Here is a 12,710-nt window from a genome sequence, read left to right as displayed (position 1 = left end):
TAAGACATTAAATATACATATACATACTGTATACAGTACAGTTTGCATACGGTAATATGTTTATGTTACGCGATTAAAAAATAAATACATAAAAATGAAAAGTCCAACACCAGCTGGATTCGAACACACAACCTACCAGCTGGTAGTCACGCACCTTGACCAGTAGGCTACAAAACAGCTCGCATGAACAGACAGGCGAAAGAGCCCTACATAGCTCTGCCGCAGTACACTGATATAATCATACCGTTATTAAATTCTTTAGATACGCGATTCCATATTATATTCCCTTTTAATCAAATTCTAAAAGTATGCTTGTTGACTCCGGTATCACGTTAGTTAAAGACTTCGAAGCTTACAATGTTTAGGGAGAAATGGAATACCGGTGTGTATTTTTCCTTGTGATATTTTAAGCTCTAGTTGAATGATAGGTGTCACATTTTAAATCATTTTCGTAGCTAGAAATTATGAAACGCCCTGTTAAAAGCAAGGAAGTTTTTATGCCCGTTGAAGTAAAACAAAATGCCTGACAAAGTATGGCTTGGACAGATTCCAAGTGCTTGTACAAATGTGCTAAAGAAATTATACTTTGAGTATACAGCTTGTCCAAAGTCATCCATTATTAATACTATTAGTAATATCTTCAGTAAAGGCTTTGATGCATAAATATTTCTGATAAAGGTAGGTTGTGTACTTTTGTCCAACTGAGCAATCTTGCTTTCATAAAATATACCAACATTTGAATGACTGATGATTAACATGCTGTAATACACAGTTCAAAATTAAAGGCTCGAATGCTGTACATGAGAGGTTAAGCTCCCCCTGGCGGTTTTACAAGGCGACGCTGGATAGCTAGTCACGTGACACACGTGATACCGCGTGATACCCCGGTGGGCGTGTTGCGGTATGCCGTGAAATACCTCACCCATTTTGAATGGCTGCATCTGTACAAATGTCAATTTTTTTTGTAGATTTAAAGGTGTTCTCTGTTTTCAAAGGATAGGTTCTTAATTGGCATAATGATTTGGTATTGATTTTGTATCGTTGTATTATAAAGTTTGTGCTTTCTGTGTTTATATCGTATTGTGAACTTATTTTTTAAACAAATGCTTACAAAGGCAAACACGGCACACATCTGTTTATACCAGTGGTGAATTGTACATTTTTATTAAGTACAAGCTACTGTGCACTTCTGGGAGTATAACAGGTTCGATATAAAGTGGCAAAAATATAAAAGGGGAAAATACCCCAGACTGCGTGTAAAGCCCTCGTTGTGACTTTTTTAGATTAAAATGGTGTACTGTGCACGAAATGTTGCAGAAACACAATCTGATATTTTGATAATTATTATTTTAATAATTTGATCAAATTGAGGCCCAGGATCCAAATCTTCAGTTCTGATTTTTTTAAGTGATATCTTTCCTTCCTGTCGTGGAAGTCACACGATGTGAGCAATTGTTTTTTTTACGTTGCGATCCAAAGAGCCTCAGACGCACTGTAACCAAACCAGGATGGATTCTGCTGGGAGCCGGACTGAGCTCATTCTCACTCCCTGTGCTAAAAACAGAATAAGCTCTTCCCCGAACATCGTCTACAGTTGCTGGATGGTGCTCTGCGTCTTACTGCTCTGGCAATTACTTTGACGAAAGACAGATCACTTGTGCGCTTTTAACCTTCTCGCAGCTACGGGCGAGACTGACGCTCACGAGATGAAGGCACCCGCTGGAACACATTCTCTAACTTTCACAATCGCGACAGACTTCGCTGTGTCAGTGTTCTGTGTAAAACGTCGGTTTGAACATCATGGGAGCTGTTTTTAATAAGCTGCTGAGAAAAGAATATTTTAATCTTCCTGCTGTCAGTAGTATTGTGAATATAGTTGACCCTTACCTGAATGAAAACAGGATGTAAAGGAAGGGTTTCAGAAATCAAACAAAGCTTTATTCCCGTGCTTACAGTCTGGGTAATGGGAGACTGCGCTGTTCTGCTTCCTATGGTCATATACGGGTTTTTCGCATGAAGCCGTATTGAACAGTATTTCTCGCGTTGTGAACGTGTGCACACAGCGGTCCCCCGGGTTCCAGTTCGTGCGTAATTACGCATCGATGAAAAACCGGAGGTGGAAAAAGGGTGTGGAAATATCCACAAGTCGTGGTCTTTAAAATGCATTTGGTTTGACGGCGTTCTGTGCTTCCATTGCGAAGATATGGACAAAAGAATATTCGTGCTTGGTCAAAAAAATGTCATAAAACCGAAAAAGTAAAGGCTGAGAAATCATCCACAATGTATTTTATACACAAAGCAAGTGTTTTTGTAACTCTAAGAGGTTTCGTGAAAGCGCTACAGGCGTGCCAAAATCGTTTTCGAACTTCGAGCTAACTTTACCCCGGTATTGAGAAGAGGATCATGGTGACACTCAAATCACCTGTCTTTGCTTCTTTCGAGAACTAATGGCTTATTGAGGTGCAAACATCGGTTCAAATCAAGACTCTCTGATACTGCAGTTGCTTCTTTGAGAGTTTCTTCAAATCTTTCAACTGAACGTCGATATCGAGGGATATTAACGGTAAAATCTTACTGATTTTGGTTTTCTTTTGATCGAAATTGTATTAAAATTTGAGCCTCTTTCACAGTTGTATAATATTTTCCCCTGCATCCTCAGATAAAAATTCTAAATACCACAAAGTTACAATATATGGAATAGCATTTATTTTTAATTGTATTTTAACATTTGCATTTATTTAGAGCTACATTTAGTGCTAGATAAAGATAACATTACTAATATTGATGGAGTAGAAATGTAAGATGAATTTTTGAGCTAAAAGTCCTTAAGCGCCTCCTGTAACAGCTAAGGACTCATAGCAAGATTATTTTTTTTTCAAACCCAAACTTTGCTATTGCATTGCGCGTTATGTAAACACGACCAGTTCCGGTTTCTGGTGAGTGCATTTTTTTCAAACTGAAATTCACAAGAACAGTTTTCAAGATGCGCCATGTCCCAAAACCGTTTATCAGGACTACTATTAATATCAGGTGAAAGCAGTACAAAACATAAATTTAGCCAAAATATTAAGAGACTATTGTCTGTCAGCTACTAAGCCATGTTCAGCCAACGCTAGAAATATTGCTGCTCTCCTACAGTAGCAAAAGACCGCCAACCCGACTTAGAAACAGAACACAAAGGCACAAACCGACGGAATTGGGATTCGAACACACGCGTGCAGAGCCCAATAGATTAGCATTGCAAATCCGTGCCAAAACTATTGAGATACATCAGAATCGTACCTGAATGTGGCTTGACTTCTTTGGATTTTAGGAAATTTATTTCAGCGTGTTTATTTTTTCTGCCTGTGATCTCGGAAAGAAAGACCCACTACCTGTTCACCGAAATATTCCTGGAGTTTGCTGTGGTTTAAGAGGAGTGTATGAAGGTAATAAAGGAGGGAGGACACGCGAATTGTATAACCGCTGAACTCGGACATACAGCGTCCCCAGCCTTTGCTGGAGATTAACAGTTCAGAAAACGGCTGTCTCGAGCAGAAACTGATCTCCCTGCTTCAGTTAAGGTTATTGGAATCAAAGGTTACTGTGGGGTTTAGCGCTTATATCTCTCTTCTCTGGCTAAACAGAGAAGTTTAAGTTTTCTACTGTAAAGTATAGAAATAGACAAAAAAGCTAAAATACTTCAGGAAGGCCTAGCAGATGGGAAAGTTTATAAAATGTTCTGTAAATCAATTTCCCTCGATTTCCGAACTCTCTGTTCGAGCTCTGATATAATCTCTCTGCTCCTGCCGCTGTCACTGGGAGAGTGACTGCATTCCGTAGAGCTACAGGTTGATTTCACAATGCCACGTTTAATTAAATAAAGGAGAAACCGCAGGGACAACAGATATGTTTTAATAAATCTTCTTCTGGTTTTATATTTCGGTCTTTCACATTTGAATACATACTTTGCAGTAAATCTTTCCTCGATTACAGGCAACCCAAACTTAAGGCAGAATCAAAGCCTATTTGACTTTCTGCTAATCACATTGAAGTGTTCACGAAGCATTTCCCTGCCCATCATGTGCCAGCAAACCGGTTTATCCGTTTTCCTCTCCTGTCATTGTCAGCGAGCACAACAAGACGGGAAAATGAAAGACAGAGAAAAGCTATTAGCTGTCAGGAGTGGGATTTGAAAACACACCTCTATTCAGAGACCAGAACACCCAAGCAACAGGGAGTATGAGTCTTTGCATGTGGTGCCTTAGACCACTCGGCCATCCTGACAAATTCCACCGTTGTAGGATTAACGGTTTTGGAGCATGTACTATATTGTTAATACTCTTATTTAAATAAGCTTAAATTCGCATACTGTTATTCAGAGAGCGCAACCAGTCTGACCCCCTACAACTTTCTGTGCCCGCTGAGTAAATCTTAAAACAGCTGCAGCCAGAGTAGCCGTAATGGCAACACAGTGCTTGAAGTCCAGCTATTCTTATTTCTTCTGCAGAACCACTGGTATCGGAATATACTGATCCGCATAAGAAGCGCTTTCGGTTTCTGATCGTTTTTATTGAGCGCTGCTCTAAACTTTACATTTGCTCGTACTAGTTTTTCCCATGAAAAAAGACATTTCCCTCGTTACATGATTTCACTTTTTTTTCTTTTCAACAAGTAGAAAGAAATAAAATATAATTCCATATAAGAAACACAGGATGGATGGTTGGTGGTCTAAGGCGTTGCGTTTAGGTTGCAGCTTTTCCTGGAGACCTTTGTTTAAATCCCACTTCTGACAAAGTAGAAATGATAAAATCCCTAGGTAGAAAGCATCTTGCATTTCACGTTAATTACTGTTAATTGCCTCAGTGGTTGCCTCGGTGAATGATGGATCTTCTCTCTTGCAGGGTGACGGTGGGTGGTATAGTGGTGAGTATAGCTTCCTTCCAAGCAGTTGACCCGGGTTCATTTCCCTGCCAACACAGTGGTGAGTGTTTGTAAATGCTGTCATGAGCCTAGGAATGTGACCAGCAAGGCAATCTTCTTCAGAGAGGGAGTCTCCCACGCACAGCTTTTCTTCATCAAAAGCGGAGACAAAAGAAAAAGACTTCAAACTGAAATTAATTACTTCTTGATCATTTATGAGCATCTTTAAAATGCTGAGAGAAGGCGAAAATGTATTTCGAAATGAGGAAATGTCTGCTGACATTAAACACAGCTCCTCTTTAGAACAGTGCTAAGTACCCCTGTTTGTTGTGCGGCAGAACGGGGTACGTTTTTGTTACAGGGCCCTGGTTTATTTTTTAGAATAGTTGAATCATATTGAAATGTTAAACAACGGAGACAAAGGTGCTGACCAGGATGGCCGAGTAGTTAAGGCGTTGGACAAGATCCAATGGACAAATCTTCACGTGGGTTCAAGCCCCACTCCTGATCGGGTCTTGTAAGTATTTTGAAGTGAGAGATAACTTTGAAGATTTACACTCTATTTAAATGTCATTTTACTTAATTTCAGTTCTCTTCACTCCCTGGGATAACTGAACTCACAATCGCATACTGAAGGCTTTACGTACATTATCTGTGATACAGCTTCTAATAAAGACGGAATGAAACTGTATTAATAATAAATGACATTGTTTTAAATAAATGTGTATTGATAAACTTCATAATTAATAAAAGTGGTGTGACAGGAAAATATTACAATATTAAATATGATATTCCAAGCAACTGATGCGTAAATTAATTATGTCATGACAGTTTTATTCCCACTATAAAGGGTAATATTCTAATTTGATCCAGTGTTCCGCTTAGTTTGCTTCTGAATTTCTTCATTTCAGTCAGTCCTCTATTTCAGTAACCTCTAGAGGGCGCAGGATTGGGTTCCTTGAAGTTAAGAACAGGTTAATTAAGGAGCTGCGGGCTGAGTTCGTTGTAGTCTTAAATTCAAGAATTCTTCGATTTTGAAAAAAGACAGGTATGTTTTGTGTCTCATGGTGATCCTCTTCTCGATCCAAATGAAAGGTTTAATATGATCCCTTTTGAAAAAAATAAGTCAATTTCCGGCTGGAGTGATTGATGCCCCATCAAACATTGTGTAATATTCCTGGACGTTTATACAGTAGAATCCTGGTTCGTGTCTTAAATTCAAGGTAAACAAGACTAAGGAAACAAGTTGGAAACTTGATGTTAAAGTGGGATTTAAATCACCCGGAACATAACACTACATTGGGCAGTATGTGTGAGGAAACAACTCCTGTCATCCCTTCGATAGCTCAGTTGATAGAGCGGAGAACTGTTGTGGAAACAGTGTTGAATCCTTAGGTTGCTGGTTTGACTCCGGCTTGTAGGAAGGTGCCTTTTGTGTACTTTAATCAAAGACAATAAATAATGTTCACTCAGACGTTGATCAGAAGCTCAATAAACGACGAAGCAGAGGCTCCTGTTCCGAATTCCCCTCACGTCTGATGGTCTTGTTCTGACTGAGATCAATCTAAAGTGGTACAAAGGATTTTAACAAATCTGTTCTTTGAATTCAGGGACTGCTCTGTCTGCTTTGTAATTCAAAAATAGATGCAAATGTCAAGTTTTTTGTAGATAAAAAGTGTTTTCAAAAGTTAGGTACTTAATTGACTTTATGATTTGGTTTTGATTTTGAATCGTTATATTATTAAGTTTGTGCTTTCTCTATTTTTATCGTATTGTGAACTTATTTTTTAAACAAATGCTTGCAAAGGCAAACAGGACACACAGTACAAGCTACTGTGCACTTTTGGGAGTATAACAGGTTCGATATAAAATCGCAAAAATGTAAAAGGGGAAAATACCCCAGACTGTGTGTAAAGCCCTCCTTGAGGTAGGCTGTTGTTCTTTTGTTAGATAAATACGACGTACTTTGCACAAAATGCCGCATAAAACAACCTGATATTTTAATAATTATTATTTTATAATTTGATAAGTGTGAAGCCCCGGATTCAGTTCCCGTTATCTTCAGTCCTGATTTTTTTTAAACATGAGATCTTCCCTTCCTCTAGTTGAAGTCACACGATGAGAACGATTGTTTTTTCACATTGCGATCCAAACAGTCTGACAGTGACCAAACCAGAACGGATTCTGCTGGGAGCCGAACTGAGCTCATTCTCACTCCCTGTGCTGAAAACGGAATTAGCTCTTCCACGAGCACCGTCTACAGCTGCTGGATGGTGCTCTACGTCCTGCTGCTCCAGCAATTATTTTGACGAAAGACAGCTCACACGTGCGCTTCTAACCTTCTCGCAGCTACAGGCAAGCTACAGGCAAGACTGAAGCTGGCGATATGAAGACCCTCTGGTACACCTTATCTAATTTTCATAATCGCGATAGACTTCTTAAAAACAGTAGCTATAGCCCTGAAAAAAGCATTACCTTTATCAGTTTTTACATTGACTCAAAATCGATTTTTTGATAGGTTCAATGTATATTTAAATTGAAATATAGCGTGCATACCTCATCAACCAACGGGCAGAACAATATTTTACGTTGTAGTTCAGGTGGGTAGCTGCGTCAGCATGCGTAGGCTGCAAAGGAACAAGTAATAGGTTTATTCCATGCTGAAAAAAAGAAGAAGAAAGAGAACTCAACGTTTCGGCCGTGGAGCCTTCTTCAGGTGTGAGAGAGACAGGGCAGTAGGCAAAACTGCCCTGTCTCTCTCTTTGCCTACTGCCCTGTCTCTCTCACACCTGAAGAAGGCTCCACGGCCGAAACGTTGTGTTCTCTTTCTTCTTCTTTTTTTCAGCATGGAATAAACCTATTACTTGTAATATTTTACGTTGCCTTCCAGAGCTTCCAACATGTGGTGGATTTGTATGGGCGTCTGTATGATACCACTACAGCATTGGCGCAGGTGCAAAATCCACTTCAACACGACTATTTCAGTGTCTTCTCTCACACATGATCCGGAGCGCAGGAGCCTATATCGCAGAGTTCAAATGTTATTGATTGGTGATCGTTCAGCGGGGGTCCGGACGTGTAGCAGCATAAGTATATAGATGAAAACTTTAATGTATTGTTCGGTTTCAATCAAAATGTTTTACTACTACAAGAGAGAAGTATAGTAAGAAGGATGGAACAAAATGTATGATTTATTGGAAGAAAATTGTTTTTATTTGCATTCAAAATGAAGCAGAATTTTAGCCCCACACACAAACCCTTTGTCTTCATATTTTTAAACAGACAAAAGTGTAGAAAACATATTTTTTTTTACTTAGAAATTTTGGACTGGGGGCAATGTATTACTAATAGTGTCGCTGAGCTCACAATGGAGTAATAAGACCAGGGCCAGTGATGTAAAACCTTTTCACCAAGAGATTGTAGGTTCAACTCCTGCCTGGTTCAGATTGCGTTATAACGGTTTATCTTCCTTTATATAAATGAACTGCCCCTGAAGCTATAGAAAACGCGTTGGATAAATTGTCGAAATTTGCATGAGGCTGCAGACAATTTAACACTACTGTCTGGAGATCACCTCCTGCTTTGAGCTCCATAGCAATGCAAATACTGCGCGTTACAAAGATGGAGAACAGCTGAACTTGTGCGTAGTAGTCAGTACGGTACTGGCATTGTACTAATTAGCACGAACTGCAGAGGCTCTGAATCAGACCATTTCAATTAGTCTGGTCAGTGTAGGAGTATTAGGAGTTGACAGGGTGCCTTTGGAATAGTCGTCAGAAAATATAAGAAAAGGAAAGTTACGTTCAGTAAGCTCTCACACACAGTATTCGACATTGGAATCTGATTACAAAAAAAACTACCCGTCTCCCCAGCATTTGTCGGTGCTGTTGTTTTTATTTTACATATTGTTAGCATTTTAATGCATTTTTAAAAGATTGATACAAAAATCACTAAATACGAAATGTAAAAACCCCAAATGGAAGCAGCTGACCATTCATATTCCTGAATTTTAAATCCCTGTGTTTATCTGTGTCCGAGTGCCTGGTGCAGCTATGTTGAAAGCAGAGTCTATGATTTATTGCGGAAGCGCATTGCCACCAAGGAAAAAAATCCTGAGTTCTACCAAATTATCTCCTAATTACGACTCGCTCGCTGAATGATCTCTCAAGAAATCCCGAGTGAGATTCAACAGGTGTTTTCTGCAGCAGCCACGACAAGTGTGAAGACGTTCTCTGGATTTCCCGAATATGACGTTAAATTAGTTCAAATCATTTAGTATTTAACAGAACTAAATGTTTTGGAGGTATAATTGAAAAAGCAGAGAAACACTGTAGCACTTCGAATGTGTCTTAATTTAATTGATTGTGTAAACCTGGCTCTCCATGAACACGAGCAAAGAGTTCTCACTCAACAGAAGATTGTGATATGAGCAGAGTAATATAAAGCACGTGGAGATGCCGGGGACTGAACCCAGGACCTCATACTGTATGTCCACATGGCTGTAAGAATAGTGCTCTGCAGGAGCTGTGGTTTAGCTGGGAAAAGCACCTGTTTAATAAAGAGGATATCGTGCGTTCAAATTCTAGCGAAACCTTTCTTCCTGTCTTGTTTTACAGAACAGATCATTTGGGACACTCACAGAGGCCTTGATTTGGTTTAATGCATGTATTCATTTCCTTTGTGGAACTTTTTAAAATGTTATATCTTACGAAAGATGAAATGTGAGCGAATTTTGTGTTCACCTAAAGAATGTTAATGGCAAAAAGCGGCAGGTAAGCATTTGTTTGGCGTATTCGGCTCTTACCCAACGATGGGTGTTTTGAGCCCACCCAGGGACGCACTTCCTCCCATAGTGAACATCATCACCACAGATATTTAATTTGTCCGCAAAACCTTAACTATTTTGATATTTGCAGTAGTAAACAATTGAGGGTTGGTCAGAGGTAAAGACTGCGGTAGAGTCAACATTACCGGGAATTTCCAATAATTACCGACAAGGGAAACTTTCAAGCAGATAGTATTTACCCATGGAAATTTATGTCCCAATGTGTGGCGGGAAAATTCACTTATACTCCTGTTGCATCCTCAGCTAAAATAATTAAAAATACAATGCAAAATTATCTGAGAACTTGACAAGCAAAAACGACAGATCGCCGGAGTTATATTTTAATATTTTCGTATATTTACCTTAATTTGAATTCTAAATGTTAACCTAGTGCTGTTCAATATAATGTAATTTTGTTGTACTTTTAAAATATTTTAGCTGAGGATGCGAGGGAGGATATTACACCTTGCCAAACATCTAAAATAACTGTAAAAGAGGCTGGCATTTTAATAAAACAGGTGATCAAAAGAAAGCTACAGATAGTATGGTATTATGCACAATATCCCTCGATATTGAAAGTCAGATGAGGAATTTGAAGATACTATCAAAGAAGCAACGGCAATAGCAGAGGATGTTGATTTTGAACCAATGTTTACACGTCAATAATCCAGCAGTCCTCGCTTGCCAGACTTCTTCAAGATATTCGAAAATCGAAAATAAAGCGCACATGCGGCAAAGGGGCGGTCCGAAGCAAAGACTGCGGTAGAGGAGGAAAAAGCTCCGCACGATGACTCGTATCTAATATTCGGCCCCTGAAAGGCATCATATTCGTTGAATTGCTTGTGAGCGTTTGATTTCGCAATGCCTGTGTACGGGCTTATAATTCCGGAATATCAATGGTCAGACGCTTACGATGAGTGATTGTGTTTTGTATTATTTAGATAATTGAAAATAAAACATTTTCAAATTTACAGCTCGAATGAAATAAAAAAGTTCATTTGTCTCTTTTTTGTAACAACATTGCCATAACTATTTTTTTTTTGCGCATCTTCGCCTACGATCAGGAATACCTTCCTGTTTTTTGCGTGTTTATTGTTTCTGCCTGTGATCTCGGAAAGAAAGACCCAGTAAATGTTCACCGAGTTTGCTGTGGTTTGAGAGGAGTGTATGAAGGTAATAAAGGAGGGAGGATGCGCCCATTCCGCATGGGGAGCACAGAGTAATGAGCCGCACCTGCAGCTCGCTGAGTCTTTTCTCATACAGTGCCTTGCGAAAGTATTCGGCCCCCTTGAACTTTTCAACCTTTTGCCACATTTCAGGCTTCAAACATAAAGATATATTTTTTTATTTTATGTGAAGAATCACCAACAAGTGGGACACAATTGTGAAGTGGAACGAAATCTATTGGATTTTTGAAACTTTTTTAACAAATAAAAAATTGAAAGTGGGGCGTGCAAAATTATTCGGCCCCTTTACTTTCAGTGCAGCAAACTCACTCCAGAAGTTCAGCGAGGATCTCTGAATGATCCAATGTTGTCCTAAATGACTGATGGTGATAAATAGAATCCACCTGTGTGTAATCAAGTCTCTGTATAAATGCACCTGCTCTGTGATAGTTTCAAGGTTCTGTTGAAAGCGCAGAGAGCATCATGAAGACCAAGGAACACACCAGGCAGGTCCGTAATACTGTTGTGGAGAAGTTTAAAGCCGGATTTGGATACAAAAAGATTTCCCAAGCTTCAAACATCCCAAGGAGCACTGTGCAAGCGATCATCTTGAAATGGAAGGAGTATCAGACCACTGCAAATCTACCAAGACCTGGCCGTCCCTCTAAACTTTCAGCTCAGACAAGGAGAAGACTGATCAGAGATGCAGCCAAGAGGCCCATGATCACTCTGGATGAACTGCAGAGAACTACAGCTGAGGTGGGAGAGTCTGTCCATAGGACAACAATCAGTCTTACACTGCACAAATCTGGCCTTTATGGAAGAGTGGCAAGAAGAAAGCCATTTCTCAAAGATATCCATAAAAAGTCTCGTCTAAAGTTTGCCACAAGCCACCTGGGAGACACCCCAAACATGTGGAAGAAGGTGCTCTGGTCAGATGAAACCAAAATCGAACTTTTTGGCCACAATGCAAAACGATATGTTTGGCGTAAAAGCAACACAGCTCATCACCCTCAACACACCATCCCCACTGTCAAACATGGTGGTGGCAGCATCATGGTTTGGGCCTGCTTTTCTTCAGCAGGGACAGGGAAGATGGTTAAAATTGAGGGGAAGATGGATGCAGCCAAATACAGGACCATTCTGGATGAAAACCTGTTGGAGTCTGCAAAAGACCTGAAACTGGGACGGAGATTTATCTTCCAACAAGACAATGATCCCAAACATACAGCAAAATCTACAAAGGAATGGTTCACAAATAAACGTATCCAGGTGTTTGAATGGCCAAGTCAAAGTCCAGACCTGAATCCAATCGAGAATCTGTGGAAAGAGCTGAAAACTGCTGTTCACAAACGCTCTCCATCCAACCTCACTGAGCTCGAGCTGTTTTGCAAGGAAGAATGGGCAAGAATTTCAGTCTCTCGATGTGCAAAACTGATAGAGACATACCCCAAGCGACTTGCAGCTGTAATCGCAGCAAAAGGTGGCTCTACAAAGTATTAACGCAAGGGGGCCGAATAATTTTGCACGCCCCACTTTTCATTTTTTTATTAGTTAAAAAAGTTTCAAAAATCCAATAGATTTCGTTCCACTTCACAATTGTGTCCCACTTGTTGGTGATTCTTCACATAAAATAAAAAATGTATATCTTTATGTTTGAAGCCTGAAATGTGGCAAAAGGTTGAAAAGTTCAAGGGGGTCGAATACTTTCGCAAGGCACTGTATAACCGCTCAGCCTGGACACACAGCCCCTCCAGTCAGTGTTGGAGATTTGCAGTTCAGAAAACAGCTGTGTCGAGCAGAAACTGATCTTCCTG

This window comes from Lepisosteus platostomus, chromosome 5 (assembly GCF_059453375.1).
Source record: "Lepisosteus platostomus isolate fLepPlt1 chromosome 5, fLepPlt1.hap1, whole genome shotgun sequence".
Classification (NCBI taxonomy): domain Eukaryota; kingdom Metazoa; phylum Chordata; class Actinopteri; order Semionotiformes; family Lepisosteidae; genus Lepisosteus; species Lepisosteus platostomus.
Note: the sequence above shows the minus strand (reverse complement) of the source record.